At 40.1% G+C, this 19453-nt stretch overlaps 1 long non-coding RNA gene across 3 annotated transcripts in view; it reads right to left on the reverse strand.

Annotated features, from left to right (window-relative positions):
• LOC112447772 (uncharacterized) overlaps positions 1-19453 on the reverse strand; it is a 50281-nt gene that overhangs the window by 24069 nt on the left and 6759 nt on the right. For all 3 annotated transcript variants that reach the window (XR_009495511.1, XR_003035959.2, XR_009495512.1), the window contains exon 2: positions 14019-14119. This is a non-coding gene — a long non-coding RNA (uncharacterized lncRNA). The remainder of the gene's footprint in view (positions 1-14018; positions 14120-19453) is intronic.

Raw genomic sequence — 19453 nt, forward strand, 5'->3', positions numbered from 1 at the left:
CCAAAAATTCATCAGCAGCAATCAAAATAGAAAAATGATAAAACATCATGGAATAAAGTTTGAAAAGTAGCTCTTAACCTTGCTTACCACGACACCCACTCCCCAGAAAGAGAAGTGAGAACAGGTGAGTCAAAAAAAATTCTGATACTCTGAATTCACCTTGATTTGAAGAGAAGTGGCCAAAAGGTGAGTGTGGAAACTCTGAGCACAGGAGCTGCTCTCCGCACCACTGTGGATCCCAGCTGAGGCTAGAGGGGCTGACAGGCCTGGCTGTTCTCCAAGGTCATCGCTGAGTTGGAGGAGCCAACCAGAGCCCAGGGGTTAGGAGACCCCTGGCCCTCACTGGGAAGACTGCCCGGGGAAAAAACATTCACTGCAACTCAGAGAATGTGGTTTAGGATCCCAGCAAGTGCTGCAGGCAGGTCCAGAGGAGTTCTTCCTCTCTCAAGACTCGAGCCGCTGAAAAGTAAATAGAAAATGACATCCAGCCCCCAAGTTGCCGTCCACTGGTCTGATAGTTTCCAGGGAAGGTACAAAGGAGGTCAAGGAGAACTACAGTAGGTCAGAGGAACTGAGGAGAAGCAGAACTGCCCAATTATAGCTTGAGCAAATAAAAATAAATGGCATGTAAAGAAAAAAAAAAGTCATGTCAACTGTGTTAATCCGCTAGAAAGAGGGGGAGAGAGAGAGAAAACCAAACATGAAGGAGACAGCCTGGAAGAAAACAAAACCCAAAGAACAGAAGAAAACTCACCAGATTGTTTTGTGCTAAAGAAAAACTTTAAAATAATGCTATCAATAAATAAGAACTCAAAGATGAAGTGCTGAAACAACATGAAGAAATGAAAGAGACTTGCAAGGCTAAGGAAACCCATCAGAACCAAAATAATACTATCTAACAAATAAATTAGAAATCAAAGAAGAGTTACTGGTGCTGAAGAACACCTTAAAACCATCACTATGAACACAGAAGACTACCAAGAAGCTAAAACAATTAGGGACAAAATAAGGTGTTCAGTTCTAGATGATACAAAACAAAGATAATTATTGTCCCTGAAATAGCATACTCAACAATAGGAGATAAAAATTATTCAGAAATACAATGAAGGAAAATTTCCCTGAAATGAAAGAATGAAATCTGCTATCATAATGGTACACCATATACCCAGAGACTATTTGATGTATAACAATAGACATTGATTAAGATATTTAACTTCAGGGATAAGAGAGGTTTCCTGAGGCATCCAAGCAGAAAAGGCTAGTTGCCCACAAAGATCAAACTGGCTCCCTACTTTTCCACAGAAGATGGGTAAGCAGTATCTACAATTTCTGCAGGAAACAGTGTAAGAGCCAGTGATGTTATACTAAGCCAAAAGGCAGGCATTTCTAAATATAAAACAAAATAACTAAAGGAAGGGGCGGGGGAAGAAAAAGGAAAGAATGAGGAAAATAGAGCCCATTTTAAATACACGCACACACACACACACACACACACACACACACACACACACACACATATTTCTTTGACAATAAAATCAAGCCAGTCAAGAGGTAAGGTGAAATCATCTAATTTTTCTTTCAACTTTTTTCTGAAGTTGTCACGGATTAAGTTTTCAAAGGGAACCTCACCTATTTCAGGGCATCAAGGAGGAGGAGGATCGGAATGTTGGGGATAGGGGAGTGGGAAGTGGGTGAAAAGGAACGAAAGCATAAAAAGTCAGTCTTTATTAAGGTCTTGCATCAGTCTAACCCTGCCTGTGCTTCAAAGCCTCATAGGGTAACATGAAAATAATTAGCTCTGCTTTGCAAGGTTAATGAGAGGAGTAAGAGAAAAAAGGTATATAAAGACCAACAGGACCTCTCTGTTCTAAGTGCTCAGTACTTGAAGTCTCTTTCCCACCCTGATCTGTTTCTAGAGCACTAAAAGCTGGTGTGTGTTTGTTCATTCAGGCTCACTTTCCATTATGCCACTGTAGTTTTTCAGGTTGAGTAATTTATGGCTTAATGTAAATATTTGCTAGCAAACTCTTCACAAATCAGCCTGGAGAAAATCATGGGCTTTGGCATTAGAGCTAGATTTCAGTCCTGGTTTGCCTCTCTCATATATATAATGAGAAAATCTCGAGGATAAGAGAGAAAAGAACAGAAGCAATACTTGAAACCATGACGACTAAGAATTTCCCCCAAATTAACATCCAACAGAAAACCACAGATCCAGGAAACTCAGAATGTATTAAACAGGATGAATGCCTGCCCCCCCACCCTGCTGCCCCACTCCACAAGCAACACCTAAACATATCTTTTTCAAACTGCAGCAAATCAATCTACAGGGGAAAAAAAAAAAAAAACAACTTTCCCATAGAGGAACATCTGACTTCTCAGAAACCAGGCAATCAAGAATAGAGTGAAATATTTAGTGTTTTGAGAGAAAGAGAAAAAACAAGAAACAAACACCAACCTAGAAATCTGTATCCTGTGAAATTACCCTTGAAAAATGGAGAAGTACTTTCTTAGATGAATAAAAATTGAGATAATTTGCTGCCAGTAGACCTGCCTTGCAAGAAATGTTACAAGAAGTTCTTCAGAGAGAAGCAAAATGAAACAGGTCAGAAACTGGTGTCTACAAAAAGAAGGAAAGAGCATTAGAGAAGGAATAAGTGAAGGTAAAATAAAAGCTTCCATTTTTTTATTCTTAATTTATCTAGTAGATAACAGTTTGGGAAAATAATAGCAATGTATTCAATGATTAAAGTTTATATATAAGTGAAATGAATAACAGCAATGATATAAGGGGTGGGAGGGAAGAATTGAGAATATTGTGTTACTGTAGGTATTTGTACTACCCACGAAGAGATATGGTGTTACTTGAAAGTAGACTTGGATTAGTTGTCAATGTATATTGCAAATTCTAGGGCTCAAGTGGTAAAGAATCTGCCTGACAATGCAAGAGCCACAGGAGAAGTGGGTTCAATACCTGGGTCAGGAAGATCCCCTGGAGTAGGAAATGGCAATCCACTCCAGTGCTCTTGCCTGGAAAATCCCATAGACAGAGAAGCCTGGTGGGCTACAGTCCATAAGGTCACAAAGAGTTGGACACGAGTTGAATACTGAGCATGAACAAAAGTATTCCATTGTATATATGTGTATGTATATATACTTATATACTTATACATGCATGTAAGTATATATACCACATCTTCTTCATCCATTCATCTGTTGATGGACACTTAGGTTACTTCCATCTTGGCAATTGTTGTTATAATCTTGGCATTTGTAAATAATGCTGCTGTGAACACTGGGGTTCATATGTTGTTTTGAATTATTGTTTTTGTTTTTTCCCAGATATATACCCAGGAGTGGAATTGCTGGGTTGTGTGGTAGTCCTATTTTTAGTTTTTTGAGAAAGCTCCATACTGCTTCCACAGTGGCTGCACCGAATTACATTCTCACCAACAGTGTACAAGGGTTCACTTTTCTGAACACTATCACCGGCATTTATTTTTGTTCTTTTTGATGATAGCCATTCTGACAAGCAATGGCACCCCACTCCAGTACTCTTGCCTGGAGAATCCCATGGATGGAGGAGCCTGGTGGGCTGCAGTCCATGGGGTTGCTAAGAGTCGGACACGACTGAGCGACTTCACTTTCACTTTTCACTTTCATGCATTGGAGAAGGCAATGGCAACCCACTCCAGTGTTCTTGCTTGGAGAATCCCAGGGATGGGGGAGCCTGGTGGGCTGCCGTATATGGGGTCCCACAGAGTTGGACACGACTGAAGTGACTTAGCAGCAGCATTCTGACAAGTGTGGAGTGACATCTCATTTTGGTTTTGATTTGCATTTCCTTGATGACTAGCTATGTTGGGTGTCTTTTCATGCGCCTGTTGGACATTTGCATGTCCTCTGTGGAAAAATATCTATTCAGGTCTTCTGCTCACTTTTTAACTGTTGTTTGTGTTTGTGTGTGTGTTTTTTTTTTTTGATGTTGAGTTGTATGAACTGTTTATGTATTTTGGATATTAATCCCTTATCAGTTTTAATATTTGCAAGTATTTTCTCCCATTCAATAAGTTGTTTTTTATTTTGTTGATGGTTTCTTTGCTGTTCAAAAGCTTTTAAGTTCAATTAGGTCCCATTTGTTTATTTTTGCTTTTATTTCCTTTGCTTTAGGAGACAGATCCAAAAAAATATTGCTATGATTTAGGTCAAACACTGTTCTGCCCATGTTTTCCTCTAGGAGTGTTGTGGTTTCCATCCTTACATTTAGGTCTTTAATCCATTTTGAGTTTATTTATTTGCATTAGGAAATGTTCTAATTTCATTCTTTTACATGTAGCTGTTTGGTGTTCCCCATACCACTTATCAAAGAGACTGTCTTTTCTCCATTGTATATTCCTGCTTTCTTCGTCATGCATTAATTGCCTGTTTAAGTTCATGGTTCTATTGCTGGACTCTCTATTCAGTTGCATTGGTCTGTGTGTGGCTGTTTTGATGACTGTTGCTGTGTAGTATGGTCTGAAGAGGGAGAATGATTCCACCAGCTCTGTTCTTCTTTCTTAAGATTGTATTGACTATTTGGGATCTTTTGTGTTTCTGTACCAATTTTAAAATTATTTGTTCTAGTAATGTGAAAAATAGGTTTTTTTTATAGGATCACATTATATTTATAGATTGCCTTGAGTAGTATGGTCATTTTAACAATATTAATTCTTTCAGTCCAAAAACACAGTATATCTTGTCTGTCTCTTCATGCCATCTTCAATTGATTTCAACAGAGCCTTATAGATTTCCTACTATAGGTCTTTTACCTTTTTAGGTAAGTTTATTCCTAGGTATTTTATCCTTCTTGATATGATAGTAAATGGGATTATTTCCTTAATCTCTCTTTCTGATAGCTTAAGTGTATAGAAATGCAACAGATTTCTGTGTATTAATTTTATATCCTGAAAGTTTATCAAATTCATTGATGAACTCTAGTAGTTTTCTGGTGACATCTTTAGTATTTTCCATGTATAGTATCACTTCATCTGCAAACAGTTTCACTTCTTTCTTTCCAATTTGAATTCTTTTTATTTCTTTGTCTTGTCTGATTGCTGTGGTTAGGATTTCCAATACTATGTTGAATAAAAGTGGTGAGGCATCCTTGTCTTGTTCCTAATCTTAGAGGGAATGCTTTCAGCTTTTCACCATTGAGTATGATGTTAGCTGTGGGCTTGTCATGAAAAGAAACCTACTTTAAATATAAATATAGATTAATAGTATATCTCTCACACAAATTTTCTTCTGCATTCCAGACTCATATGTCCAACCACCTACGTGACATTGCCTTTTTTAATATTCAAGAACCCTTTTAATCATCATAAAAACCATGACATAAGCACTATTATTACTCTCATTTTGAAAACTAGAAAAGTGAAATACATTCTGTAAATTTGCATAAATGATTTATGTTTGATGGAATTGAAACCCAGAACTCTCTGTCCTCAAATTTCATGCTTTTACTCAATATATCATATTATTGCCTCTTAAAATTTACATCAGAGGAATGGAGGTAGCTTGCTTGAAATAATAATAATGATGATGATAGTTATTACTGTTAAGAAATGGAACCAGCGTATTTGAATAGGAATAAATCAGCATTCTAGAGGCTTCCCTGGTAGCTCAGCAGGTAAAGAATCTGCCTGCAATGCAGGAGACCTTGGTTCAATTCCTGGGTCGGGAAGTTCCCCTGGAGAAGGAATAGGCTACCCAGTCCAGTATTCTTGGGCTTCCCTTGTGGCTCAGACAGTAGAGAATCCACCTGCAATGTGGGAGACCTGGGTTCAGTCCCTGGGTTGGAAAGATCCCCTGGAGGAGGGCATGGTGACCCACTCCAGTATTCTTGCCTGGAGAATCCCATGGGCAGAGGAGCCCGGTGGGCTACAGTTCATAGGGTCACAAAGAGTCAGACACAGCTGAGAGACTCCACACAGTACAGCAACACTCTAGACAATTCAAAACTTAGACAATACAGTAGAATCTTAGGGTTGGATGGGATTTTGAAGGTCATTTGGTCCATCCATCTTTCTTTCTTACTTGATTCTGGGACATTTTTGAGGTCATAGTATATTTTTTTAAGAAATGTTTTTCATTTAAAGGGACTAATACTGCTTTTTCTGAGCAATGAGGAGAGAAAGTAAACCACCTTAATATTATTTCAACTTCTGATTCCAGTTCTGTCTGATGACCTGCATCCATGATTTTTTTTTTACCTTGTAATTTGTGCATTATGAACCCTCTGTTGGTTTCTCCCCCTTTTTAAAATTCATTTGGATTGAGGTTCTCTCACTTAGTTGATACTGCATTTTAGGTGTCTCAAGCCATTGCATAGTAAACAGGTTGAATACTAAAATTCATCATTTGCTCTGCCAAGCAGGCCCTCTCCTGGTGTTCCCTTTTCCAATGATTTGTACCCCCATTAGTCTGGTTATGCCAGTCAGAAACTCAGGAGTCATCCTGGCTTCACCCCTCTTTCACTTCCCACACCTTGCTACCATCACAGCCAGTCCTATATTCTACCTTCTACAGAGCTCTTGCCTATCCTTATCTCTCCACTTCTACTGGCACTGCGTGGGTCAGCCTCTGGACTGCATTGTTGGAGTAGCCAAGTAACTGGTGGCTCTGCTTTCATTTTTGTTCCTTCCATTTTGTTCTCCAGAGTGCAAAGTAACCTTTTAGACACAGGAATTCAGTGATCTCCTTCCTTGCTTAACATCCCACAGTGGCTTCTCATTGCTCGTGGAAAGGTCAAATCCTTTGAACACTGCCCCAAAGTGCTGCATGGTCCCTCACCCTTTCAGTGTTTGATACGCATCATTCTCCCTCCTACGGTGGGACCTCAGTACACACAGTTTCCTCAGTACACGCTCCAGACACTGGCAAATGAGAAATGTTCCCTGCCATGTCAATAAACAAAGTATATTTCAGCTGTCAGCTGCTACCGCTGCCCCCAGGGGTGCACCCTGTGGAGGCTGAGGATGGGAAAGAAAAGGATGCTGGTCCTAGATAGCTAAGGTGCCCATCAAAGAACTATTTCAGTGAATCCAGAATCTTGCATGTTCCCATACATAGAGAAACACTAAATTCATTAACTTTAGATGTCTGGTTTTCTTCAATTAACAGTAATCTTTTGATGGGCTTCCCTGGTGGCTCAGTGGTAAAGAATCTGCCAGCCACTGCAGAAGACACAGGAGATGTGGGTTCAATCCCTGGATCAGAAAGATCCCCTGGAGAAGGAAATGGCAACCCACTCCAGTACTCTTGCCTGGGAAATCCCATGGACAGAGGAGCCTAGCAGGCTGCAGTACACAGGGTCATAAAAGTGTTGGACACAACCTAACTACTAAACAACCATCTTTTGATGTTCCAACTATTAATTCCTGGTCTTTGTTGAAAAACTCTTATATATTCTGAGTCCTCCCTTACCTCTTCAGAGAGACTCCTAAGAGGCTGCCTGCTGGGCTTGAAGCCCTCAGAGAGTTCACAAAATGAAACATAATTTTCAACTTTTAGGTTGTACTTCTTTTTTTTTGGTTAACACACTCTTTCCTATCCTTTTCACTCAATTAACTAAGACAGCCTCCTAATACAAAAACTCAAAGGAGAAAAAACCATTTTTCCCACTTCTAGGCAGGCACATGATCTAAGCCTGGACAAGCACATCAGTCTTATGGGAAAGTTGCAAAAAGCACGGGGCTGATTAGACATTATTCTTGGCTGTGCAGAGGGAGAGTTCAGTGTCATGAGGACAGGGATGACAGTCATTAGGGGGTCAGGTACCAGCTTCTGTAGCAGAGTCTTGACTCCCATGGTTCCTGCCTTAGTCTGGTTCTTTAACATTTCTATCAATTCTATTTCATTGTTTTTTTGTTTGTTTTATTTTGCTTTGCTTTGTTTTTGGCCACTGTGTGGCTGGCTTGGGCCACTGCTGGACGCCTGGGCTTGCTCCCTGGACTGCCAGGGAATTTCCTCATTTCTGTCAATTCTATGAGCCATCTGATCCCCTTGTAGGTTATTTTTTTCTACTTAACTAGAGTCAGCATCATTTTTATACTCAAGAATCCTGATGAGTAGTAACAGTGTGATTCCTTTATTAATGCCTGACTGACTTATCTGCAGAAGAGGGTGTTCTCTGGTTCTTTTGCCCATCATTGTATTCAAAGACCGACAGCACATGCCTGGAATATAATTAGGACTCAGCCAATGATTTTCACATGAACAGATTCCTCTCGATATTTCAGGAACACTTTGCACTGACTGACTATGTTGTAATCCTGGTTTTGCCTTCAAGGACACAGGCTTTGTCTTACTCATCTTCGCGTTTTGCCCGGGGACTGATTCTGCCTGACACATAGGTGTTCCAGGTGTGTGTGTTGATTAAATGGGAACCACAGGTTAACTGTTTTGAACAGACGGCTGGGAGATGATTATCTTAGTGTCACATGCCAAATTCACATCCCTTTCTTCCCCTCCCCACCCTATCCCAAGCATTGGAAGTAGGTCATATACCAGGGTACCCTTTGTACTTATTTAGTTGACTTTAACTTTTCTTGATTAAAAGGTAGCTACCAGCATAGATCAGATTAAAGATTCCAATTGTCTAGGGAGCTCAGCATTGGAATTCCAAAGAATGTATGTGTATTTTTGTCACTGTCCTTACTCAATGGACCTTGTGGATTTCTCACCTCTACATTAAAAAAAAAGAACTTCATTGAGGTATAACTTATACACAGTAAAATCCAGCAATTTAAAGTGTATACTTTACTGAGTACTAACAGAGGCATGCTGCTCTGCAATTGCTACCACAGTCGTGATACAGAACATTTCATCATGCATCTCTGCAGTCAGTCCTCACCTCCCCCTCTTAGCCCCTGACAATCACTGATTTCCTATCTATCCCTGTAATTCTACCTTTGTCAAAATTCAGACAAGGGACTTCTGCAGCGTGTGGTCTTTTTGTGGCTGGCTTCTTTCACGTAGCATAATGCTTCTGAGAGCCATCCTGGTTGATGCTTGTATCAGTAGGTTGCTCATTTAATGCTGAGTCGTATTCCATCACTGGACATAGGACCATTTGCTTATCCATTTACCAACTGATTCATTGGGGTTGTTTTCAAGGCTGGACTATTATGAATGTAGCTGCTATACATATTTGTGTGGACACATGTTGATTTCTTTCGGGTAAATCTAGGAGTGGGATTGCCAGTTTAACTTTCTAAAAAACTGCCAAACTGTTTTCCAAAGTGGCTATCCCAGTAGGCATTTCCACCCCCAGCATATGACAGTTGTGATTGACTGGCATCCTTGCAACATTCCACGTTGTCATTCATTTCAGTTGCATTGTGCTGTGTTTAGTTGTTATTGGGTTGTTTGTTGGTTTGCATTTCCCTCATGCCTAATGATGTTGAGCATTTTGTCATTTGTCTTCTTTGGTGAAGTGTCTGTTTCAAATATTTTACTCAGTTTTAAAATCAGATTTTTTTTTGTTATTATTGAGTTATAAATGTTGCCATGTGTGTTAAAAAAAAACCTGCTGGTATTTGGACTGGAATTGTGTTGGCTCCATAGATCAATTAGCAGAGAATTGTCATCAAAAAAATATTTAGTTTTCTTATCTGTAAACATGCTATCTATGACTTTGCATTTATTGTTGTTGCTCTGTTGCTCAGTCATGTCCGACTCTTTGCAACCCCATGGATTGCAGCACACCAGGCTTCCCTGTCCTTCACCATCTCCCAGAGCTTGCTCAAACTCATGTCCATTGAGTCAGTGATGCCATCCAACCATTTCATTCTCTGTTGTCCTCTTCTCCTTCCTTCAATTTTTTCACAGCATTAGGGTCTTTTCTAATGTGTCAGCTCTTCACATCAGGGAGCCAAAGTACTGGAGCTTCAGCTTTAGCATCAGTCCTTACAGTGAATGTTCAGGGTTGCAGTCCAAGGGACCCTCAAGAGTCTTCTCCAACACCACAGTTTGAAAGCATCAATTCTTCGGCACTTAGCCTTCCTTATGGTCCAACTCTCACATTCATACATGACTACTGGAAAAACCATAGCTTTGATTACATGGACTTTTATTGGCAAAGTAATATCTCTGCTTCTTAATATGCTCTCGAGGTTTGTCAGCGCTTTACTTCCAAGGAGCAAGCATCTTTTAATTTCATGGCCACGGTCACCATTCGCAGTGATTTTGGAGCCCAAGAAAAAAAAGTCTGTCACTGTTTCCATTGTTTCCCCATCTATTTGCTTTTTCACTCTCCTCTTTCACCTTCATCAAGAGGCTCTTTAGTTCCTCTTTTTTTTTTTAATATAAATTTATTTATTTTAATTGGAGGTTAATTACTTTACAATATTGTATTGGTTTTGCCATACATCAACAGGAATCCGCCACAGGTATATACGTGTTCCGCATCCCGAACCCCCCCTCCCTCCACCCTCCTGTACCATCCCACTGGCTCGCCCCAGTGCACCAGCCCCAAGTAACCAGTATCATGCATCGAACCTGGACTGGCGATTCATTTCACATATGATATTATACATGTTTCAATGCCATTCTCCCAAATCATCCCCTCCTCTCCCTCTCCCACATAGTCCAAAAGACTGTTCTATACATCTGTGTCTCTTTTGCTGTCTTGCATACAGGGTTATCGTTACCATCTTTCTAAATTCCATATATATGCATTAGTATACTGTATTGGTGTTTTTCTTTCTGGCTTATTTCACTCTGTATAATAGGCTCCAGTTTCATCCACCTCATTAGAACTGATTCAAATGTATTCTTTTTAATGGCTGAGTAACACTCCATTGTGTATCTTTAGTTCTTATTTAACACTCTGTTATTTTCATTTTAATGTGTACAGGATCTGTAGTGATGTCCTCTATTTCATGTTGATGAATTGGGACCTCTCTGTAATTTTTCTCAGAGTACATGCAGAGTACAACATGAGAAATACTGGGCTGGATGAAGCACAAGCTGGAATCAAGATTGCCAGGAGAAATATCAATAACCTCAAACATTCAGATGACACCACACTTATGGCAGAAAGTGAAGAAGAACTAAAGAGCCTCTTGATGAAAGTGAAAGAGGAGAGTGAAAAAGTTGGCTTAAAGCTCAACATTCAAAAAACTAAGATCATGGCATTTGGTCCCATCACTTCATGGCAAATAGATAAGGAAACAGTGGAAACAGTGACAGATTTTATTTTGAGGGGTTCCAAAATCATTGCAGATGGAGACTGCAGCCATGAAATTAAAAGACGCTTGCTCCTTGGAAGAAAAGCTATGACCAAGCTAGACACCTGATGCAAGGAACTGACTCATTGGAAAAGACCCTGATGCTGGAAAAGATTGAAGGCAAGAGGAGAAGGGAGGAGATGGTTGGATGGCATCATCGACTTGATGGACATAAGTTTGAGCAGACTCCAGGAGCTGGTGATGGACAGGGAGGCCTGGCATGCTGCAGTCTTTCTTCTGTTTCTCTGAATATTTTCTACATGTACTTGAAGCTTTGTTATTAGATACATACACATATGTCAGTATCAAGTGTCTCTCTTTGTCCCAGATAACACTCCTTGTTCTGAAATGTGCTTTGTCTGAAAATATTGGTGTTTGCGTGGCATGTCTTTTCCACCCTTTTACTTTTAATCTGTGCATTTGTGTTCCTACCATTACAGCATATGCGGGGCTCCACTTTCACACACTGGTACTGTCTCCCAGGACACTGGTGCTCTGTTTATTTCTCTCAATATTTTTCTGTGTTACTCATTTATGGTAGTTTCTATTACTATGTTTCAGGTTTACTGATCTCTTACTCTACCATGCTTAAGCTGTTGCCAGTGTCATCTGCTGAATTTTTCACTTCAGAGATTGTAGTCTTATTTTCTAGAAGTTCCATGGTTCTCTTTTTTTATATATCACTCAGTTTTCCCCTGTTCATTCTTACATTTCTTCTATCTTCTTTAATATACGAAGCGTTTTTATAACAGCTTTTAAAAACATTCTTGTCTGTTAATTCCACTATCTCTGTCATTTGAGGTAATTTTCCCCTTTGGTTATGGATCTTATTTTTTCTTCTCCTTCATATACTTGGTATTTTTTTAAATTGAATCCTGGATATCATGTTGTTTACTTTCTTAGATGATGCATTTTGTTGTATGCCTTACATAATGTTGGCTTTCTTCCTGATTGTTTCAAGGCTTGCTTTAAAACTTTGTCAGGCTGACCATACTGTAAAACAATCACCCTTCTATTAAAATAAATAATTTTTTTAAAAAAAGAGCCTCATTAGCCAGGATCCAGAGTAGCCCACTACCAAGAAGTCAATACCCTCCTCAGGTCACCATCTGATGTCTTTTGTGTTTTGAGATGTTTTCACCATCGCTGGTAGGAACATGAACCATTCCCAACTCTGTGTAAACTGCAGGCAGTGCTCGGTATATGACTTCCTTGGACTTCTTTATCTGGACTCAGATGGTTTTCCCTCACACATGCATAGATCATTATTCCATTACTCCAGAGCTCTCTCTCGGTTAGTCTCCTCCTCTTGGAGAGGAGACTAGCTACCTCGGCCTCCTCAGACTTTAACCTCGGTGTCCTCAGCTCAGTGAGACTGCTGCTCTCTGGGTTATCACTTCCTATACTACAACCTGGGGCTTCCCAGGTGGTGCTAGTGGTAAAGAACCCACCTGCCAATGCAGAAGACATAAGAGACACAGGTTCCATCCCTGGGTCGGGAAGATCCCCTGGAGGAGGGCAGAGCAAACTGCTCCAGTATTCTTGCCTGGAGAATTTCATGGACAGAGGAGCCTTGCAGGCGACAGTCAGGTCCTTAGGGTCACACAGAGTTGGACACGACTGAAGCAACTTAGCACACACGCATATACTACAACCTAGAAACTTCCAGGCAGAAAAATGGGAAATGGGACAATTGTAGGGCTCGCCTCATTTATTTCCTTCCTCTTGGGTTGCTTAGCATCCAGTGTCTGACACTGCTACTTGATACATGTTATCTGATTTTCTAATTTTTTAAGGCAGAAAAGTAAATCCAGTCCCTGTTACTTCATCATGGCCACAGGTAGGGTTACATACACATTATTTTGGCCAAATTTAATCCTTCAACTCTCTGTACACACAAATGTGTAATTTTTGTGGTCTAGAATTTAATGATTAAGGATATATACGGGTACCAGAAATTTGGAAGAACCAGGATCAGAAATGATTTCAACATAATATTTAAGATAACTCGGATGACCACACTGCCGGTGGGAAATTATTCTAGCCTGAGTTTACTGCTCTGATTTCTTGTCTACAACTGTGAATATATATTAGAATGGTTTAGAAATGTTGAACATAGTGTGATGGCTCCATTAAAGTATAAGAAGCACCCTGAAGAACGGTGGGAGTGGAGTAAGAAGGCTCTGATCTTCACTTCCTTTGTTTCTGGGAACACACTAATGTTGCTATTACCAGATTCGCTAGAGGGATTATGAGAGCTGAAGTGGTAGGAGACCCCATCAATGGTGTCCTTTGAGCAAGACTGAAGGTTGGGGAGGGGAAGGAAGGAGAAAGTCAAAAGCCACTATCCATTTCCCTGACTTTTTATTTTTAATCAGATGCACTCGCTTCTTGCATTGAGAGGTGGCTCCTAATACAAATGATGCTGGATTTAATAGATGCTCAGATAGAAAAGAGAGACACTAGTTGTGTCTTGTCAGCAGTTCCAGAGATGCCTTATAATGGCAACGACCAGCTTCTGGTTGCTAAACACTGGCCTTGCAGCTTTTTACTATAACCATCCCATTTTTAGTTTCAGAGCATATTTTAATTGGTTGGCTTTGACTTATTTGGGGTTGTCAGAATCCACATAACCTTGCAGAATAACCTTAGGGATTTTGAAATCTGTATCTCAAAATAGAGCTGGGAAAAAAGGAGGAGTAGAATCTGTGTTGGTTTTAAAATCTACTTGGAGCAGGGGAAACTTACAGAGCAGGCTGCTTTCTGGACTCTCCAGCATCGTTGCTGATTTTGCACTTTGGGGGACAGGTTGTCATCTCAGTGTTGTCAGGTTGTTTGTTTTAAATGGTCTGTTCAGAACAAAATATGCCCTGTTAAGAAAACTCTGGGCTAAACTCTTTTACCAAAACTGTTTCTATGTCATACTACAAGATTAGATTTGCTACATCAATAGTATTTTAGGAAAATCAGCTACAATCAATAATGAAGCACCCTAAATGCTTGAAAAGACATGAGAGTTGTAATGCATTAGAAAGCCGTTCATCTCCAGTTTTGTAATATTTTGAAAGAGGGCCATCTAGCGGAACTATGAAACTGTGAATGCATCCTCTAAAACCTTACGTTCACGTTTTTTAAATAAAAATAAAATTTTCTCTTAAAAATTTAAAAATCCTTTTAGTCCCTTTAAACCCCAATTAACTGTTCTTTATATAAATAATCTGACAGAAATAAATATCTGTCCACTCAAATCCCTGTTCTAATTAATTTCTTATAATCTATGGAAACACATTCAGTTAAGTTTCTGACAGTTCTAATTTGTTTACTTTTTTCCCTTCCTGTGAAAAATAGTCCCTTCTAGCCTGCCTTCTCTCATACCGCCACACCTTCCACCATGAAACGTCACTGAAGAATGAAGAAATGTATATGTTGGACAATCTGAGAATTAAACAAGACAGGGTATGATATAGAATTAAGAAATATTTGCTACAAGTGGGACTGGAAATGAACCATCAAACACAGTGTTGAAATTGCAGAAGGTGTCAGAGAGTGTTTCCTTGGACTGTTTGAAGAGAACAGGCCTCCCCTCCAAATGAGATGGAGGGCTTGTTCACCAAATACATTTTATCCTCTTCCTGGAAACTTAGCTAAATTACACTTTGCAGCTTTCCTTCAGGTGGAGTCCTTTGATATAGTTCTGGCAAATTAAATGTGGATACATGAGACATATACCCCCTACCCTTCCCTTCCTGGCCTGACTCTTAAAATACTTTGCACCACCCTCCATTTTCTTTTAGTCTCCCCTGCCCCACCCTCACCACCGTCATCTGGCGGGTGTCATTGCCCACACAGAACGTGAGTGCTTTTATTATGTTGAGTCTTTCAACCTCTGCCTTTTCAATGGAGCCTGCCCCTGCCCCCTGATCCCCACAACCTATAACGACAGAGACAAGGGCATGGGATATGCTTTCATTATTTTAAGCCAATGAGACTTGATGATTATTTACCCTGATAAATACTGGAGAGAAAAAAACAATGGAGGGGAAAAAAAGAATATGAACTGAGGGAAGGACAATAAGGTCCAAATTTCCCTCAGATACATTGAGGAGCGTTCTCTTTTCTCCAGGTTTCAGAGTAAGCACATGGTCAATGAGTTCTGCAAACACTTAGCAGATCAGCTGGACGTAGAATCACAGAGTGCCTCCAGGTAGGGTTAGAGCTGACGAGGTCAGGAAGGCAGGCTGTGGGTGGAAATGATGAAGGTGAGCTCAAGATGCTTCCCACAGCTTGAGACATGGTGACTGCAGTGTGAAGTGTTTACAATATGGGAAATGCAGGAGCAAGATTTATCAGCTTTAGCCCCCAGACTCTTACGGGATTATGCATCATATCAGGCTAATTAAACTTTTCAATTAACTCTTTTCAAGATGTCCTGCAAGATTTGGTTCTATGCCTGCCTCCATATAGTAATCGGCGTTCCAGGTATATTCAGGCTAAGTAGAGTGGGTTATCCCCCAAATCCTTCACCTGAGCCACTGATGGAAGCAATACTGGGCACAAGTTTTAACACATAAAAAGTCTTTTAAGTGAGCAAAAGAAATAGAAACCACTGAGTCCCAGAGGTCAAAGTTTTGCAGAGGAGCTGGGACTGAACTGAACCGTGGGCTGGCAGAGAAGGAGAGAAGCATGCGTGGTGGCAGAAAAGAGAGAGGAATAAATACGGAGGAATAAATAGAAAGGCAATGGGTCTTATGGGATTGAGATAGAGGAAGAGGGTGAAACTAAGCAGCAAAGAGAAGATGAAGGCAGGTGACTAAGAGCCTTGAAAACCATCACTGAGTTTTGTATTTGAAGCCAGATTGGATGAGCCCGAGGTCCCAGGCCAATCAAATACTGTCCTTGCCCAGTCATTTGTTCTGGTGTCTGCCATCATTCATGTTTTCCCCAAGGCACACTCATGAGCATTTCAGACTGAGAGAGGGTCTGACAAGATACCCTGCTCCTAAATCTAAACACTCAGAGATAATGAGAAGTCCTAGACTGTGCTTCTTCCTTGAGTACCCTCTCTCCCCGACTGCCTGATGATGCCATGTCAGCCTTCTAGATCCTATTCTATCACCTTCTGCCCTGCAAAGCCTGCCTGAAGCTTTGTCCAGGAAGCTGATCACTCCTTCCCTTGTGCAGCCACAGTACCAGATATAAATCACCTCTGAGGAGGATTAAATGCATGTAAAGTACTTCATTTTTTAAAATATTTATTCTTATTTATTTAGCTGCATGCATGCCCAGTTATGTCTGACTCTGTGACCCCATAGGCTGTAGCCCGCCAGGCTCCTCTGTCCATGGGATTTACCAGGCAAGAATACTGGAGTGGGTTGCCATTTCTTCCTCCAGGGGATATTCCTAACCCAGGGATCCAATCTGTGTTCCTTATATTTCTTGCATTGTAGGCAGGTTCTTTACCAATGAGCCACCTGGGAAACCCATATCAATTCTATCTCTTGCTTATTGCATGTTTTTATTACTTACCTGGCTCCCGAACTAACTGTGGATTCCTTGAAGGCAGGATCTGTGTCTCATTTCACTCTCTATTCCTGACTCTGAGAGCAAGCCCTGCCATTTCTTGGGTGCTCAAGATGAATATATGATAAATGCACAGATGGATGGATGAATGAAAAGTATGAAGATTTGTTTCCTCAAGGTTGGAGACTTCACTCACACATGCAGCCATTACATACACTTATTTGTCTACACAACTGTCTTCCTGTATTAGATTGTAAGGCTCCTTATTCACAAATTTATTCTCAGCACATTTCAGTATCTGGCATATTTTGGGAAGGAAGAAATTGTTCTCTATTCTTCTAGGTTCTTCTGGCTGGTCTAAGAATTAAATTGACATGAAGTAGATTAACAGGAGAAAAGCAAACAAAATTTAATAACATGTGTACATGGAGAGGGGTTTCCCAGGTGGTGTTAGTGCCTCCTGCCAATGGAGGAGACATAAGAGATGCAGGTTCGATCCCTGGGTCGAGATGATCCCCTGGAGGAGGGCATGGCAACCCACTCTAGTATTCTTGCCTGGAGAATCCCATGGACAGAGGAGCCTGGCAGGCTACAGTCCATAGTGTCACACAGAGCTGGACATGACTGAAGCGACTTAGCACACATGCATGCATGCCAGAGACCCAGGAAAATTGAATAACTCCCAATGTAAGTGAAGACCTCACCTTAAATACTGACCCAGGGATTGAACCCGGGTCTCTTGCATTGCAGGCAGATTCTTTACTGGCAGATTCTTTACCATCTGAACCACTAGGGAAGCCCACCTTAAATACCATGTTTACCTGAAGACAAAAAAGATTTGAGACTTCAAAGGGAAGGAGAACTGTCCACACGGAGATGGAAAAGCAAAAGTTTAGTAAGCAAATGCTTGATGGGCCATGCTGTGTGAATGAGAAAGTGTGGAGAATAGCAATAACTCTTTGGGATTATGACCACTGCATCTTCATGCTCATGAAATGCACAAGTACAGAAAAGAGAACAAAGAAGCCATCTGACTATTCCCACCACTCATCTCATTACAGAAACCCATGAATACACCAGAGCAGGTGTGGGAGATCAAAGATAACTCAGGCAAAACCAAGAAATAAAATGTTATTTCAAAACCTCAAACACAATAGAGCTGTATAATGATGAAGAATTTTAATGTTAATTAAAATTTTAAACAGTATTTCCCTTTTTTATTACTAATGGGACGTAAAGACCCATATCAGATCTATTTAAGTTAAAAGTGAAGACAGGGACTTCCCTGGCTGTCCAGCGGGTGAGACTCCATGTTTCCATTGCAGGGGGCCCGGCTTCCATCCCGGGTTGGGGAACTAAGATCCCACAGCCCACGAGGTACAGCCAAAGGAAAAAGAAGTTAGTTTTCACTCTAGTCCCCCAAAAGCACACAACTGCTCTTATGACTACAAGCTTACTGTGTTTTTCTCCTTACTTTATTTCCTATTGGTCATTATTAACTTTATAGTTTACATATATTAATAGCATATAGTTATTTTTAATTCATATATGCCTATAACACAGTTATTATTTTAAGAAATAAACCTATATGGTATTACAATAGTGTTTTTCAAATGTGAGTAATGTAATAATCCCTTTTAAAGAAGGGAAAGCACATTATTTCCTATTCCTAGATTAAAGTAATTTTCATGACAACTTTCCTTAAATATTCACAACCAAGAATTACATAAACCTGTCTATATTGTGTTTCAACTATAAAACATAAATTAACTTACAAATTAAACAATAACAAAAATTAATAAAATTCAAATAATGGATATGTTGTAATTAAAAAACTCCAGTGATACTGGGTTGAATAATGGAGAGATGTATTTGGAGTTTTCTGCTTCATTGCATATTGCCTTGGTTTTGAACATGCTGGAATATTGCATCATTAAGCATTGCTTTTTATTTTTCCTTTTAAACAATGATACTAATTTTAACCAATTTGTTGTTTTGTTGGGCTGATCTGCTCAATAGCATCCACCAAATTGCAGTAACAACATAATATTCTAACAACAAGAAGGCATAATGAAAACCTTTTCTTTAGTCTATTACCTCATCTACTGAATAAACTGTTGCTAGTCAAAATATACAAAGATAGGATCTTTACCATGAGGTGCCATATGCTGTTAGGTGGCTCTATTTGCTACTTTGCTACCCCTCCTGACTGTGAAGCCTTGTTTACAAAGAGTGTCTGTAACATCACATGGCCTTCACGTGGCTCCCATACAATTGTAAACACACGTGCACATTTGGGTATATGGTTATAAGGTAGTCATTGAGGCGATGGAGAGTATGCTCACATTATATTTTTAAAATGATCATTGAAATGAAAACATAAAATTTAGAAACTCTTACAGGGACTTGGAGGATACCTTCTGTGTTACGGAGATAATGTTTTTTATCAATCACTCTTTCTAGGCTGATTTCTGATTGGCATCACTTGCCACTGAAAGTGCAGGCATCCAAACAGATGTAAAAGCTTGATCAATGGACACTGCTGTCTACTACTACTGGACATTGTTGTCCAGGACCACTAAATGCCTAATATGTCATACAACTTAGTCTGCTCTACTCATCTCAGAAGGAAATTAAGACACCTGTAGTCATGCCAACTAGGC

This window comes from Bos taurus, chromosome 8, assembly GCF_002263795.3.
Source record: "Bos taurus isolate L1 Dominette 01449 registration number 42190680 breed Hereford chromosome 8, ARS-UCD2.0, whole genome shotgun sequence".
Classification (NCBI taxonomy): Eukaryota; Metazoa; Chordata; class Mammalia; order Artiodactyla; family Bovidae; genus Bos; species Bos taurus.